At 38.7% G+C, this 16055-nt stretch overlaps 1 protein-coding gene across 1 annotated transcript in view; it reads right to left on the reverse strand.

Moving 5' to 3' along the window:
- The window catches only part of CCDC171 (coiled-coil domain containing 171), a gene marked incomplete at both ends in the record, with an annotated part of 260866 nt that overhangs the window by 123380 nt on the left and 121431 nt on the right, over positions 1-16055 (reverse strand).

The following is a 16055-nucleotide window of genomic DNA, read 5'->3' on the forward strand; positions in this document are numbered from 1 at the left end:
CTGCAGAGGAAAAATAACTTCAAGACAATAGTTTTGGCACGAAAGAAATGGCAGCTGAAAAGTGTACTGTTGGGCAGTACATTTCCTCCAAGTTTCTCTTGCAGTATATATGCTAGGCAGGGATGAAAGAAAGAGGGACAGCTAGCGACTGAAAATGAGACTCTGTGAAAAGTGCCTCATATGAAAGCATGAAAATCTCCCTAGAGTGAGCACAACATATTGCCACTAATAAGAGGAACTAACCAGCAGTAGTTGTAATAGAAATGTCAGGATGCAGTTTTATTCAAAAACCTGCAGTGTCCCATCAAGCATTCAGTCTTGAGGTGACGTGAGATTAAAACTTCATCAAAATCCATGTGAAATGTCAAGTGGAAGTAGAAGTTGTAACTGGATTTTGTTGGTTTTGGTCTACTGTAATGATATTTTGGAACCAGAAAAAATGTTAAAAAGCTGGAGTAAAAAAATTCTGCTTCTACAACCAAGACTATGAAACCAGAAGCAATAAGGATAAACCTTTCTCACCCTTACAACACTATTCTCTATAGATAGGATATGCTATATAAGCAAAACAGTGACATTTTTATAAAAAAATATAACCTAAACAGAAAGTCATAACTTTCTGAAATCTAACATATTCGTTCTATTTGTAAGCATATGCGAATTTAATAATGAGAATAAGCTAATGTGTGGAGAGAAGCACGCATTAATCTATGAAGTTATTAAACATGAAAATCTGAAACAGAAGAACTTCAGAGGGAAGGCAAATGCTAGATCTGGAAATTTCTGAAATGCTGGGCACAAACTATCTAGACAAATTAATTAACGCTAAGACTATTTGTGAACATACTGGTAACAATTTACTGAAAATTAAAATACAGATCTTTAATTCTTTTTAAAGAGTCCTCCATTAATTTTTGAAGACAAATTTCTATTTTATGGAGGCAAATGCTCTACAGGCAAACAGATGCTACTCAGACTTTTATAAATCTTTTAAAATACTCATTCAAGAATCAGTTTTAACAACAATTTGGTGCTAACCACTACAGAGGTCTGTCACTGACCCCAGCAGACGAAAATTATCATCTCACAAAATCTAGGTTAAGTATATAGATTTCTTTAAATATTTTGACTAGAACTTCCTTTCTGGAAACAGGAAGTAGTTTGTCAGTTCCAGAATATCCAGAAATGGAAGGGACTTATAAGCATCAACAAGTCCAATTCCTAATTTTAGATTAAAACATTTTTAAATTGAATTACATAAAATATCTTACATAAAAATATGCCCACCTTGTATTTTTAATGCAAAAAGATAAACCATGCTGTAGTTAGGAGTTGTTAGGAGTGACAAAGTTCCCTTCTGGCACATTGAGTAGACATGAGAACTGTTATGTCTTCCACAGAACCCTCCTGTTGTGAATTTGCTGAGGGTTACAGAACAGCAGGTATTGACTGCTATCACAAAGGTGCACCAGTGGCAATATTGCACCAACGGAGATTCCTTGATCCCAGTTCATAAACTTATTAATCATCTGAAGAGCTAAGGAATAATCAGAAAAACCTGTTCACCCCTTAATACTTCCATACGACCAGTGTGAAAGTCCAATGGAGAGTAGAGACTAGCAGTGGATGACTGTGGTCTAAATTATGACACACCATCTGGAATTGAATGCTCCAGGAGCGGAAACACAGCCCTACCATTTACCATGGGATGATCCAGACTGCATTGGAAGAAGGGGAAGTTCCTGAATACCTGCAGTACACTACACAATTATGTGGAGCAATACAGCGTAAGCAGTTTTTGAGAAAGGGAAGAAAAACAGCCCAAATCCTTCTCAAAGTTGGTTTTGCCTTAAAACAAAGTGAGGTCAAAGGAACCTGCACAGGAGATCAAATTTTTAGGGATAAAATGCTAGATGGATGTTCTCAGTTTCTAATGAATGTGATCAACAAAATAAGAGCTATGTCTCCATTAATTACAAAAAGGAAACATAAGCTTGTTGTGGGTTTTGGAGAATAAATATAACAAATTAAAGCCTGATTGTAAGCCCTCACTATCAAATGACTCAGAAGAACAATTTCCAATGGGCCTTGAGCAAAAACAAGCCTTTGAACAACTAAATGGGAGATAGTTTGTCTAATTTGTCGATATTAGTCATATAGAAGATCATAGAATCACAGATCATAGAATCACAAGGTTGGAAAGGACCTACAAGATCACCTAGTCCAACCGTCCTCCCACCACCAATGCTGCCACAAGCTACTAAACCATACCTTGTAGCTCCTCATCCAGGCGCCTCTTGAACACTGCCAGGGACGGCGATTCCACCACTTCCCTGGGCAGCCATTCCAGAGCCTGACCACTCTCTGAGAGAAAAAGCTTTTCCTCATGTCCAACCTAAACCTCCTCTGGCACAACTTGTGGTCACTTCCTTGGGTCCTGTTTGTTGCCTGGAAGAAGAGGCCAAACCCCTCCACACCACAGCCTCCCTTCAGGAAGTTGTAGAGTGCAATGAGGTCTCCCCTGAGCCTCCTCTTCTCCAGACTGAACAATCCCAGCTCCCTCAGCCGCTCCTCATAAGACTTGTGCTCCAGACCCCTCACCAGTTTCGTTGCCCTTCTCTGGACACGTTCCAGGGCCTCAATGTCTTTCTTGTAGTGAGGACCCCAAAACTGAACGCAGTACTTGAGGTGCGGCCTCACCAGTGCTGATGAGGGATGATCACCTCCCTGCTGCTGCTGACCTCACTATTTCTAGTGCAGGCCAGGATGCCATTGGCCCTCTTGGCCACCTGGGCACACTGTCGGCTCATGTTCAGCCGAGCATCAACCAACACCCCCGGGTCCCTTTCCTCTTCACAATCATCCAACCACTCATCCCCAAGCCTGTAGGGCTGCATGGGGCTCTTGTGGCCAAAGTGCAGGACCAGCACTTGGCCTTGTTAAACCTCATCCTATTCACCTCAGCCCAGCGATCCAGCTGGGTCAAGGTCCCTCTGTAGAGCCTCCCTACCCTCTGGCAGATCAGGCAGATACTACCTCCCAACTTGGTGTCATCTGCAAACTTACTGAGGGTAAGGGATGGATTACTGAAAGGTAGTGGATGAGTAAGACAGCACTACATCAGAGCATGGGTTTAAAGCCACTTCTGTGAAAAAAGTCAACAAAATAAGTGAAAAAGTTACTTACTTGGAACAGCTTGAAAGACAAAGAGCAGAGAATAACTCTTTCATTGGCAGAACTTGTCTGCATTTAGAATTTGAATGCATTCAGATCAGCAACTCAAAGACTTAATATCTGAATATCTTGCTTTTTTAAATAATCTTTCACTTTACATTGATCTTTTACTGTCTTCATTAAATTCACAAAGTGCTTTTGTATTAAATGGAAAAACATCATCAGATTGCAGACAATAATTTAAATAATTAGACTGAGAGTCAAGTAATTAAGGTCTATTCCCCTGGAATCTGGCCAACAATCAACAATTGGATCCAATTCCTCAGAAGCCTAAGAGGAGAAGACTTGGTGACTATTTGAATTATTGGATGATTGTAGAAACACTGAAAGGACAAAACTATGTCAGATAGGTACTTCTGAGACAAATTGGCCAAGAGACAATGAAGTATTATTTAGCAACAGAATTCAAAGTAAAATATCCTAGAGAAAACCATAAATAGATGGGAGAAAATCCTTTCTTGTCTGTTTTTTTCACCAGATTTGCTAATAGCTGCAGGAACCTCAACATCATGTGTTTTTGCAGCAACCCTGAATGACGACAAACCAGGTCTTCCAGGTAATGCACGTATTTCAGGTTATACTAACTTGTAAACACCCTAGAGGAAAGCATTTTCTGAAGTACCTCTGACATCAACTATTTCAAGAAGCAGACTACTTACCTGTTCATTTTTCAGCGCTGGACCAATACAGACCATTTATGAGTGGCTGTTTCTATCGATAATGGTAGTATAGAAAAAATCCCTTCCACCGTTTGCTAAATCTAGAAACTATAGACGGCTTCTCATGTTCTTCTTGTAATCTGAGAACTGTGAAACTAACCTGAAAAGAAATGTCAGAAAGTGCAGTGGGAGATATGACAGATGATGTCAAAGCACAAGTAGCATAAAGGAGGTGAACGAGGAATAATTATGCACTTTCTTTTAATACAAAAATCAGAGAACATTAAATGAAATAACAGAAACAATTTTCAAAACAAACATTGAAAATAATTTTTCGGAAGGTATGTAGTTCAATTCTTTCTACAAGTAATGTGAATAGTTAACTTCACATGGATTCAAAAGGCAATGAAACAATAAATAAAAGAAAGAAACATTGAAGGCCACTGAATAGAAAAGTATGACCTTTGTTTCAAGAGGTACTTGAACTATGTTGGAGAGTGGGAGAGATTTTGGAGACATTTTAGTCCTGCTTCTTGTACTCTTTTCTTTGTTAACTTCCCCCTCTTCAACCTGTTTATAAGCTGGGACAACCAGATTTACTGCCAGTCTGTGTGCCCTCCAGGCACTAAATGTTTACTCAGTCCCACAGTCTATTTCCCAAAGGAGTAAATTCTGCAGCAAGTCTCACACGGAATAAATGCAGAACAAATCAAGCATCTAGAGTAGTGACCTTTGCCAAGGTACAGACAAACATAACATTTTGACATGTAGGAGACTCACTGCTCAAAATCCAGTCTTGTAGTGACTGCAAGCAGCTGTAAAAATTTCAGAACATAAGCTTCAACTTGTAATCTTTCCCAACATTAAAATAATTTTTAAAAGGGATTCCTTTCAGAATGAGAAGCTAGATGGAGAAACTCTGGCACTACAGGAAGTAAAGAGGGCATGATGTCTTGCCCTCTTATCCCTCCCTTTAGTATTTGTCAACCGTGTTATGATCAAGAAGGGGGGAATGTACAAATGGGTGCCTGGAGCAGATCACACAATCTGCCTCTGGACAGAAAGAAGTCAGAACTAAATTATAATCTTCAAGCATTAAGTGGGCATTGAGAATTGGCTTTACAGATGGAAACTGTAATTTTGACAAATTAGATTATGATGTGGAATCCATTCAAAGGAATCTGAATATGAGTTCAATCAAGGTTCCAGGATAACAAACTAAAAATGGTCTTTCCAATTACATTATTTTTTCAGAAGCCAGAAGATATTCAATCCCATGCAGGTAAGCATGCCAACCTGCAGACTGTGTATCCTTATCATTCAGATTTGCAAAACAGTTCCACGCTCCTTTTTCCATTAGTTTAGTACTTTCTACCCTAACACTGTTTTGCATCTAACAGGAAGAATCCATAACAAAGGAAAAGTTAAAGAAGATGACAATAAAATTGGATACTGCACTGAGCAAGTCTTTTTAAAGCATGTTTAACCTGGAATACAGAGAGAAATAGAAATGATCAGTTCTAAATTTTTTTTGTTTTTCACAGTCTAATAAAAGTGTTGGAACTTGTGATGTTAGGATTCTAACAGTACGTATCACTAGACCAGCAAAGAATTTAGTAACTGAAAAATCAAGATAACAGTTTCTGAGCACTTCATTATAATTTCTGAAAGATAACTGTGTAACAGAGAAAACTCTTAGATAAAAAGTTACGTGAATTTATAAGCTACCATCTACCAACACACACACGTGTGTGCACATACACACATAGGTACTTTATATATAGACAACAAATCTGTGGCAATTTGGTCACATTTGAGGGGAAAATTTAATTTCTAATCTTTTCAAAACTCATCCTCTGAGTTTCACTTCAGTGGTATACCACTCAGGATGTTACCCTAACCTATTTCTTAAATAATGGACAACTGTGAAACTATCAGAACAGCCATTTTTTAATGCCTGGTTTATATTCTGAAAGGTTTACTGTGTTTTACCAATCCTTAAGTTGCATATTCATTGCTATATTTTCCTCTAACTGCTGTCACTTATACTGTCATGCAGAAGGGCAAATCAGGGTCAGTTTATGTAAGCGGCATCAATCCGAAAAACTTCATCAGTCTTTATTTCAAGGCATTATGCAAAGAAAACTGACATTAAGAGAGCCTTAACTGACAGCAAATGAAATCAATCAGCAAATCACTAAGCCATAATAAACTCACGCAGGTTGTAGATAACCCTTCCTTTTCCAGGTCTTTAACTACAAGGCCCAGGAAATGCAGTACCTGGGCAGAAAAGTCTCCCTTAGTTCCAACGCAAAATGCTAATATAGAGCACTGTTTCATAAAAATTTTGTTCTGTAAGCTATCAGTAAGAATAACAAACAAATGACTACAGAGATGTTCTATAAAGATGGAATAACAAGCAGGTAATTGAAAAAGAGTAGGCAGATATTCAGCCCTTGAAGACTTTTTTTGTTTAAGTGTAATTAATATAAAATGTTTTGATTCTGTTCCTGCAACTAAGATATTTGTGTCATAAAATCTATTGCTTTATTAAATCCTATCACATAGGCTCACTTACTTAGTACTTGCTAGTTTTTTGAATTAAAACAAGCACACACAAAAAAATAAAGGCCCAGATAATTCCAAATCTCTGATAGCATTCACTTTATGATTCCTTTTTGTAACCCACATGATCATCAGCAGTTTAACAGCTGTGTTCCCTAACGGGCTTATCTGTGTTACAACAGCATACACTGCAGACAATATCAAACAATGTAGTGACATCCAGGCTATGCAGTGGCTATCTGATAAAATCACTCCTTTTCTGAAGATACTGTGCATAGATAATTACACAAATTTATGAGAAAAACTGACTAACAAAGAAAGTGCTGTGGTAACTATATTTGTTATTTTCTGTTACTGCATGCTGTTTCGTTTTTGTAGTTCGAACATTTAGAGCCTGCTTTCATTCACAGAGGCAACTTTGGACACATCTTGACCTCACCACATCTACTGAGTGAACTTTCTTAAATATCAGTACAGATGATTTTTAAGAGATTACCCACGTGCCACAGATACGAATGTATGAAAAATTAGAAGTGGACAAAGCCTAATTGCTTCAAAGGGTCAAGAAAGAAATTTCTCCATTAAGAAAGGTTACTGAAAGGTTAAATGATTATATACTAACTTTGGAATTGAAGATAATCAGCAGCAGATCTTGACTAAATAAGATTTCATAAAACTAGTTTTACAAAAAAGGCTAGGCAAAAGTTTCAGAGGCATAAAGAGGCAGCTTTCAGTATTTAATTAATTGGTGATTACCAATACTGACTTCGATATTTGCTCTCACTAACTGCCAAAGATTTAACAGGATGTAATCATTATCACCTTCTACAACAAGGATTCTTCATATAGTCTCTACTCATTTCTTAGAATGAAGAAAGGCAAGGTGAGAAATAAAAAAATGAAAATCTGATGAGAAAGTGAGGGAAATAGGCCAGTGATAAGGAGAGTAAAACCTGAAGGGAGAGTGGGATTAAATGCACACTGAGGGCAGGGAGTGAAAGAATGCAAAAAGAAACGCTATGGAGAAAGGAGGAAACTGGGAACACAGATAATCAGCAAAAAGGAGAAGTGGTGTGAAAATCAAATAATAAAAGCCAGATTTTAAGCATCATTAGTACTTTGAAGAAGCCTCACCTATTTATGTTTTAAGTTGCATAGGGCTAACATATGTAAATGTTACGCTTTAACAACAAACACAGTGATATAAACAGTAACAAATACAGACATCCAAATCCTGAAAACTTGCTTCCTGAAAGTCTGCTTCATTTAGTAAGAACATTACCAGAACCAGCCATTCCCAAAGGGAATTTTCCAAGGACCAATAAAGGATATCTGTTGGTTGAGGTCTACTACAGGCCACTTGATCAAGAGGGAGGACTGCTGACAAGGCCTTCTTGCTTCAATTGTCAGAAGCATCTTGCTTGCAGGGTCTCATCTTGATGGGGAATTTCAACCACTCAAACGTCTGCTAGGAAGATAATATGGTAGACCACAAGCAATGCTGGGGACTCCTGGATTGCTCTGAGGATAACTTTCTGGTCTAGATATTAGACATACCAACCGGATGAGAAGAGTTACTGAACCTACTGCTCACCAGCACAGTGGGGCTCATTTAAGAGGTTGAGATAGGACGTAGTCTGGGCTGTAGTGACCACACCTTGGTAAAGTTTGTGATCTTCAGGAAGATGGGCCTGACAAAAACTGAAGTCAGGACAGTGAACTTCAGAAGAGTGAAATTCTGGCTGTTTAAGAAATTGTTGAGAAATTGTCCTTAGGGAAATAGGAATAGAGAGAGTCCTTTAAGGATACCTGTCAGACAGGATAAGAACTCTCCATCCCTCAGTATAAGAAAACATGCAGAGGGAAGAAACTGTCATAGCTGAACAAGTATCTGCTGGGCAAACTGAAGGAAGGAAGGAAAGCAAGAAAATGTACAAGCAGAGGAAGCAGGAGGCATGCAGCTTAGCAATGATGCAGGGATGCTGTCTGGATGTGCAGAGAGGGGATGAGGAAAGATTGTACAGGTACACTGGTCAGACAAAAAAGGCCAAGGAGAGTGTAGCTCATCTGATCAAGGAGGAGAACTGGCTTTAGCCGACATAGGGAGGTCTGAGGTATTCAGCAAGTTCTTTGCCTCAGTTTTCACTGGCAGTCAAGTTTCCCCCTCATGCCTCTCACATCCCTGAATCTCTAGGTTAGGGCTGACGAAATAAACTTCCTCCCTCTATAAGAGAAAAGCAATTTGGACACAAACTAACAAGACCGAAGTAGAAGTCTTCTGGGCTTGATTACACGCATCCCAGGACTTGAAGAAATTGGCTGATATCGTTTCCAAGGCACTCCCCATTATATCTGAAAAGTCATGGCTGTCAGACGAAGTCCTCAGTGACTGGAAAAAGGGAACAATCACTCCCGTCTTCAAGACAGAGAAAGGAAGACCTCAGAAAAAACAGACCAGTGAGCCTCACTCTGTGCCTGGGAAGATCATGGAACTGATCCTTCTGGAAACTATGTTAAGGCATGTGAGAGACAAGAAAGTGATCTGAAACAGCCAGCACCGTTTCACCAAGTACAGTTTATGCCTCACTTATCTGGTGGCCTTCTACAATGGAGTGACAGCATTAGAGGGCAAAGGAAGAATAACTGATGCCATGTGCCTAGATTTGTGCAAAGCCTTTGGCAAAGATCCACATTACATCCTTAGATGAGAGATATGAATTTGAAGGCAGTCCGTTTGGTAGATAAAGAATTGGTTGGAAGGCCACAGCCAGAGCACTGTGGTCAATGGCTCTGTGGCTAGGTGGAGGCCAGTGACAGCTGGTTTCCCCAAGGGCTCCATCTTGGGTGAGGTAATAATTAATACCTTTAATAAAGACACAGATGCTGGTATTGAGTGCACCCACTGCAAGCTTGCAGGTGACACAAATCTGAGCAGTGCAGTAGATTTAGCTCAAGGAAGAGATGCCATTCAAGGAGGACTTGAAAAGGTTGAAATGTTTGACCCTAATGAGAATCAACAAATCCAAGAGCAAGCAGTTGCACTGGGGTTGGGGCAAACCTAGAAATACAAACAGACTGGGAGAAGAACTTGAAAGTAGGCTGAGAAGGACTTAAGAGTTCTGCTAGATGGCAGAAACATGAGCCAGCAGCCTGCACTTGTATCCTCAGCTGCATCGAAAGAGAGATGGAAAGTGAGATACTGTTCCTCTTTCCTCTGCCCTCACGATGCTCCATCTAAAGTACTGCATCCAGGTCTGGGAAGCACAAGAAAAATGTGGAACTTTTGGATTAGGTCCTGAGGAGGGCCACAAGAATGATCAGAAGATTGGAGCACCTCTCCTAAGAAGAAAGGCTGACGGAGCTGGGATTATCAGTGTGGAGAAGACAAGGTTCCAGGAACACCTCACTGCAGCCTTCCACTACTTACAGGGAGCTGGAGGGAAATCAACTGTTCACATGGTCTGATAGTGACAGGATAAGAATGGTTTTAAAGGAAAAGAAGGGAGATTCAGACTAGATTGGGGAAAAATTTTCTCTGAGAAGGTGCTTGAACAGGTTCTCCACCCCGGAGTTGTTCAAAGCCAGGTTGGATGAAGCCCTAGGCAACCTGATCTAGTGGTGCCAATCCTGTTCACATCAGGGGATTAGAAACGTATGATCTTTGAGGTCCCTTCCAACCCAAGCCATTCCAGGATTTAACAGTTCTGTACGTCTGCCCTCATTCTTCATCCTTCAGCAACTCAAGGGAGATTTTGGGCACCTACAGTTATATTATGCTAATAAGAAACTACTCTGCAAGGTGGTTTACCTTCATGCCAGAAGCTCTATACTCATGCCAGAAGCAATTTCTCTTGTAATGCAGTATGGATCCCATGGAGCATGCGTTTCATTTGAATACCACAGAATACAATGGAGGGTTATTACAGTCTGAGACCATCACCACTACCACCTTAATAATCCAAGTAAGTTTACATATACTCTAATAAAGAGTACTTTCTGTCAGCACATCCAAAACACATAACTATGCAGTCAATTGTACATGCTCACAAGGAATACTATCTTCAAAGCAGTTATAGTTAAAATTAATTATGGTAAAATGGCTTCTATACCTATCATCGTGTTCCACACTACCTGAAGACATGGCTTCAGACACCAATTGAGCACTTTCAACAAGATACTGGAGTTTTTCATGTTACAACTCTTCAGTCTGGTCATTCCAATTTTATTTGGATGTTTATTACTGTATATTAAACCTTACATCAACTTTTATTTTTGGTAAACTGAAGTTTCCAAAAGGTAAGAGTTGCAGGAGATGTAATCCCACTCTAATGAGTTTAAAGCACTTATTTATGAGGATTTCAACTCAAGGAGCAAGTACAAAGTATCATTATATTATGTTTTAAAAATCATTTTTATCTTTAAATGATATAGTAGAAGGCAGACTGGTGACCAGCCCAGAAGCAGGACATTCTGACAGTAGATAAGAAATTTGTTATTTTGAAAAAGAGGAGGAGGGCAGCCCAGGTGCTGCTGATAGCAGATGTTGAGCTCCAAGAGAAAGAATACTCAATTTCACACAGTAATAAGCAAAGTAGTCAGATTCCAAACAAGGCACCAGCCTGGCCTCTGTAATAAAATGCATAGTTCCTTCTGTGGGTGAAATGGTAGAAACAAAAAAGAAAGCAACATAAGTGTCTGCAGTTTGGGTGCACGTACATATAAATATACCACCCTTAAGACTGTTGAAATGGTTTATTTTCTGCAAAGTATTAAGAACTGAAGAAGAAAAAAACAGAGAGAGAGAAGAAAAAAGGGGGAAAAAAAAGCACCAAAACTGAATTACAGGATTCAAAATACGAACAATTCTGTTTTCAAGCCACTGCACAATTAATTTGTGTCATTAAGCCCTCGTACTAGAGCTATACTTAGTGTTTGAAAGATTTGCTCTATGCAGACGATAAAATCTGATGACAGAATTATAATGATACCTTTGAAACCACTTGCTTCCTCAACTTGGCAAGAAATATTTTATTGACAAGAAGTAAACAGAAGAATGAAAAAGTGTTTTTTATTTTGGAAAAAAATACTAGCAAAATTATGTATTATCTTTACCTTCAAATCTATCTGGCATAAATCTAAAATTAATGAACAAGGGAAAATCTTACATATTGAAATGTTCCTAACACTTAAAACTACATTTACGTTCGCCCAAGTAATTAGAAGATCTATAGCCCAATCAGACAAGGCCTTAGTAAATCATATATGAATATAAAATTACACATCCTTCATAAACTTATAATGATTATATGTTAATACTGAAGATAGATCAGTGTTTGACTGTATTACTACCACCCCTATAAGCCTTGGTGTTATTACTACGCTTTTCATTTCAACACCCCTCCAAACACTTGAGGAACTGAAAGAAGAAATCCCATGTGGACTTCCTCAACCTGTACAAACAGTCGAATACATTTTGAAGGCAGAGAGAGAGGACAGAGAGAGAGAGGGGAGCCAGGGAGGGAGCAGAACAGAGACAGGGAGAGGGAAAATGGAGGGACAGGACTGGGTACCAAAGGCATGGCAAATGAGACAAAGGGAGTGGAAGAAAGGCACAGAGATAACAGACAGGCAGAGGCTGTGGAACGGACCTAGATGAAGTAACAGGCAGCAAGGGAGAGGGAGGCAGCAAAAAAGGAGGGAGGAGAGGGAGGAAGGCAGCAGGCTCGAGCAGCAGGGAGGGAGCACAAGGAAGACCATATGTGCAGCAGGAACAAGTGTGCAGTGAGAGGCAAAAATAAAGAGGGAGGCAGAGAGGAAGGCTGAGAGGGAGGCAGGCAAGGAGCAAGATAACTTATCTATCTCAAATGCACTTGGAGGAAAGAAAGCAAACCACAACTATACAGTACCAATGCCAAAACTAAGGGAGAGCTTAGTAATGAAAATACTTACATTTATTCAAATCACTCATAGTTTATATTTAAAATAAAGTACAATTTTATTAAAATGAAAAGGACTTCCAACAACCAGGTAAATTGTCAATCTCATATCTCAGGTGAAGGGCAACACATGAAGAAATGTTTTATAAGAGTTATAATGCTCACAAACACAGCCACAGATACCTGCATTCCTTGTATACCATAAGCTTGCCTATAGTCTCATCCTCATATCTGCTTTTTTTTTACACATCGTAGATGCACCAAAAGGGCAAACCCTCATTAAATTCAGAAAACTCATATATTTGGAGTTTCTAATTCATGTGAATCCTGCAAAGTGGCAACATAAATTCATCTCTGAACATCAATTCTCTTCTAAAGCAAAATTCAGAAGTCATATTATATCCTTCAACAACCAGATATTGGTGGAAGAAAAAGACCTCCATGCCAAACACTGACCAAAAGCAACCACCACAAATTAAAACAATCAGTCAATGAAATGTGCAAATAGAGACTTCTAAGATAGAGGTCAAAGTAGTTCCCATGACACAGAAAATGATTACTCTTTTTGTAACTGTACTTCTGCAGGCAGCTACCACACGTGAACATCACCAGCTGCCTGATCACACAGCCATCCACTTGCTGTTAATGGCATCTTTTGGGCAAGTGGTGGATATGATCCTGATACATGTAGCTATTTTCTATTTGTCATTGTTCTTAATTGTCAATGCCAGGTTAAATTTTAAGTTTCACATACAATTTCACTTTCTGTCTTCATAGAAATACTCAGGCGTGGCCAGAACAGAACATGTTGTCCTTTCATGTGTTTCAGTAGCTCAAAGGTAACGCTTCACTTTGCATTTTCAAACTTAGCAAACTAACAAACAGTACATCCTCATGAGTCACAGTAAGTAAATATCAGATGAGGGTATTTCAAAACTATAGCCTTTATATCAGTTTATTCCTGAAGATACTGCACCTTTTCCATTTCTTATTCATCTCAAGTCACACTTTCAAACTATTATAGTAACTCTTGTTACTATGTAACAGCTTCCAAGTATTTAACAAATACCTATAAATTAAGTCACACTTATTACTACCATGCATTTCAGCCTTTACATAGGGTTTTAGAAGACATCTAGTGCAAGGATATTATTGTTGAAAAACTTACATTTTGATTAATTATCTAATTCTGCAGTTCAATAAAGTGCAAGCTTTGCAGAAAATTCAGAGTTTTGTTTCCCAAGCGTTTCACAGCCCAAAGGTCTATCACTAGACTGCATGACACATTCTTTACAACACATGAGCCACTTCCTACGAAGGGATTTCTTTTGTCTGAAACTTTGATCAGCCCTGTGAGTAGTAATGGTATGTGGAAAGCTACATTCATTCAATAGGAAGAAAAAAAAAAAACAACAAAAAAAGCAGCCTTCTGATAATTAGGTACCCCAGAATAAAACAAGCCTGATAGCTTGGTTCATAGTCAAGCAACTTGTGTTCATTATGCTAGTTTTCTTTGTACTTGTTTCCTCTAAAGACAGCATACCTTTCCCAAGAAACATTCACACGGAGATAATAGCAACTCAAAAATTCCAAGACGCCCCATTTCCCACTGACAAGGAATACAGATCTCTAATGCTATGCCCATAAAGTAAATGAAGGATAGATTTAAGATTTCATCCTGTCAAATGCCTTTAAGTGCCACTTGTTTTCTGAAAATTTTGGAAAAAAGATAATCTCATAGATGTGCCTGTACACAGAAGCTTTTTATCTTCTTCTCTTGTGAGGAAAAGGTGAGACACTCCAATACACTGTATATCAAACAAAGATCAATTACTGATTCCAGCCACTTACAATGAATTGGATGCATGAAAAGTAAAAATTAAACAACGTGTTTTTCTATGAATATTCAAGAACTATTGCTTCGTCCCTACCATAATGTCTAATTTTGGATCGTCGTTTCTCTGCAATTTTTTAAAGAAAGCACCAAACAGCAACAAATTTAAATATTTGGTAAATAAATCCTTATATCTAACATTCACAAAGAATAAGGCCTTTAAATGAAACGTACCCAACCTATAATTACTATAAAGTACACATAGCAGTTAGAGAAACCAAGCATACAAACAATTCCACTGATTTCCATCAGTAGTGTTCACAAGTTGTTTACTGACTCCTGACATCACTCAAGATCTTAGGATTGCTTTAAATACAATTTTGCATACAGAAGTGAAATTAAAGCAAATTCGTTGACTGCCAGCTATATAAAATAAATAAAAACTCTATAATAAACTTAAAAAGCTATCAAAGAGGCATTGAGTAACTAGAATCAGGAAAAAAGAAAAGGAAAAAAGAAAGGAAAAGGGGGGAAAAGGGGGAAGGAAACTGTATGGGAAGTGCTGAGTCATGGCCTGAACCTCTGATCACCTGAGGTGAGCACTGAGCCAGCCAGAGGAGCACACGTGAAGGCAATTCACCTGTGCTGCTGGAAGGGGTGGAGCCTGGCTCCAACCCTCCTAGACCTATTTAAGAGCTGGCTACCAAAGGGGAAAGATCTTGTCTGGAGATCCCTTCTTCTGGTGTTTTGTGGTGAGCCCAACATAAGGGTAAGCCTTCCATTTATTCTCTTTTGTTATCATAGTCCACTTCACCTAACTCTCTTGTTTATATTGTGATTGTAACATCTTGATTGTGATTGTAACATCCATTGATTATACAGAAACTAAAAAGGAAAGGGGAAAGGAAAGTAAAATAGAGAAAGGAAAGGGAAAGCGAGAAAGGAAAGAGAAAGAACAGTAGAAAAGAACAATGAGATAGACTGTACCACTGATGCTGTTTTCATACCTACAGTGTAACCATGTGCAATTGGAGTTGTTAGATGAACATGAAGTAAGCTTATAATAGTGCACCACCAGTAAGCTAGCCAGAGCACACCGTGCTACATTCCTACCACAAGCTCTGTGTACAGATGTGAATAGCAGTTTTTGAGACTTCTATCGCTTTTCATCTCTTTAGATAGAAAGAATGGGTTGCTTTGCAAATGTCTCTGCAACACTCCTGAGATCCAAAAAGAACACGGACTGGAGTGGAAGTCAGCCAACAGAGTGAGATCTGAATAAGAACAGCAATATTTTAAAATGCTGGTTATTTCTCCAGTGTCTTCTTTGAAAATAAGTCACAAGTAGGAACTTTCTACATAGCCACAGAAGTGCTCATCAGTGTATGAAAACATTTCAACTGTACTCTGGTGAAGGCATACAGCTTTTAACTAAAGTTCATGGGAATTCCAGGTGTTACACTTTATTATGTTATTATGAAAGTATGATAATAAAGACATAATTTAAATCTCAATGATACTGAAATGCATACATGCAAGAGAAAAATGGCAGATGTATGAAGCATAGAATACACCTCTCTAGCATGTCTGATTTTGTGACCCTGCTCCTGCAATTACATACTTCATCTAGAACTGAAAATCTGTAATAAATTAAAAACGGTTATTTCAGGAATGTAACACTTGCAGTGTGCGACTTCCTTGCTCTTTATATGACTAACTTTCCTCTCTCAGATTCACATAGGAAAGCATAATGAAGAGGTATATACTCACTGTACTTTTCATTCCCTCACTGAAAAAATAATCTGCCTTTAGTGATAAAGTATTACA

Source organism: Tetrao urogallus (assembly GCF_951394365.1).
Source record: "Tetrao urogallus genome assembly, chromosome: Z".
Lineage (NCBI taxonomy): Eukaryota > Metazoa > Chordata > Aves > Galliformes > Phasianidae > Tetrao > Tetrao urogallus.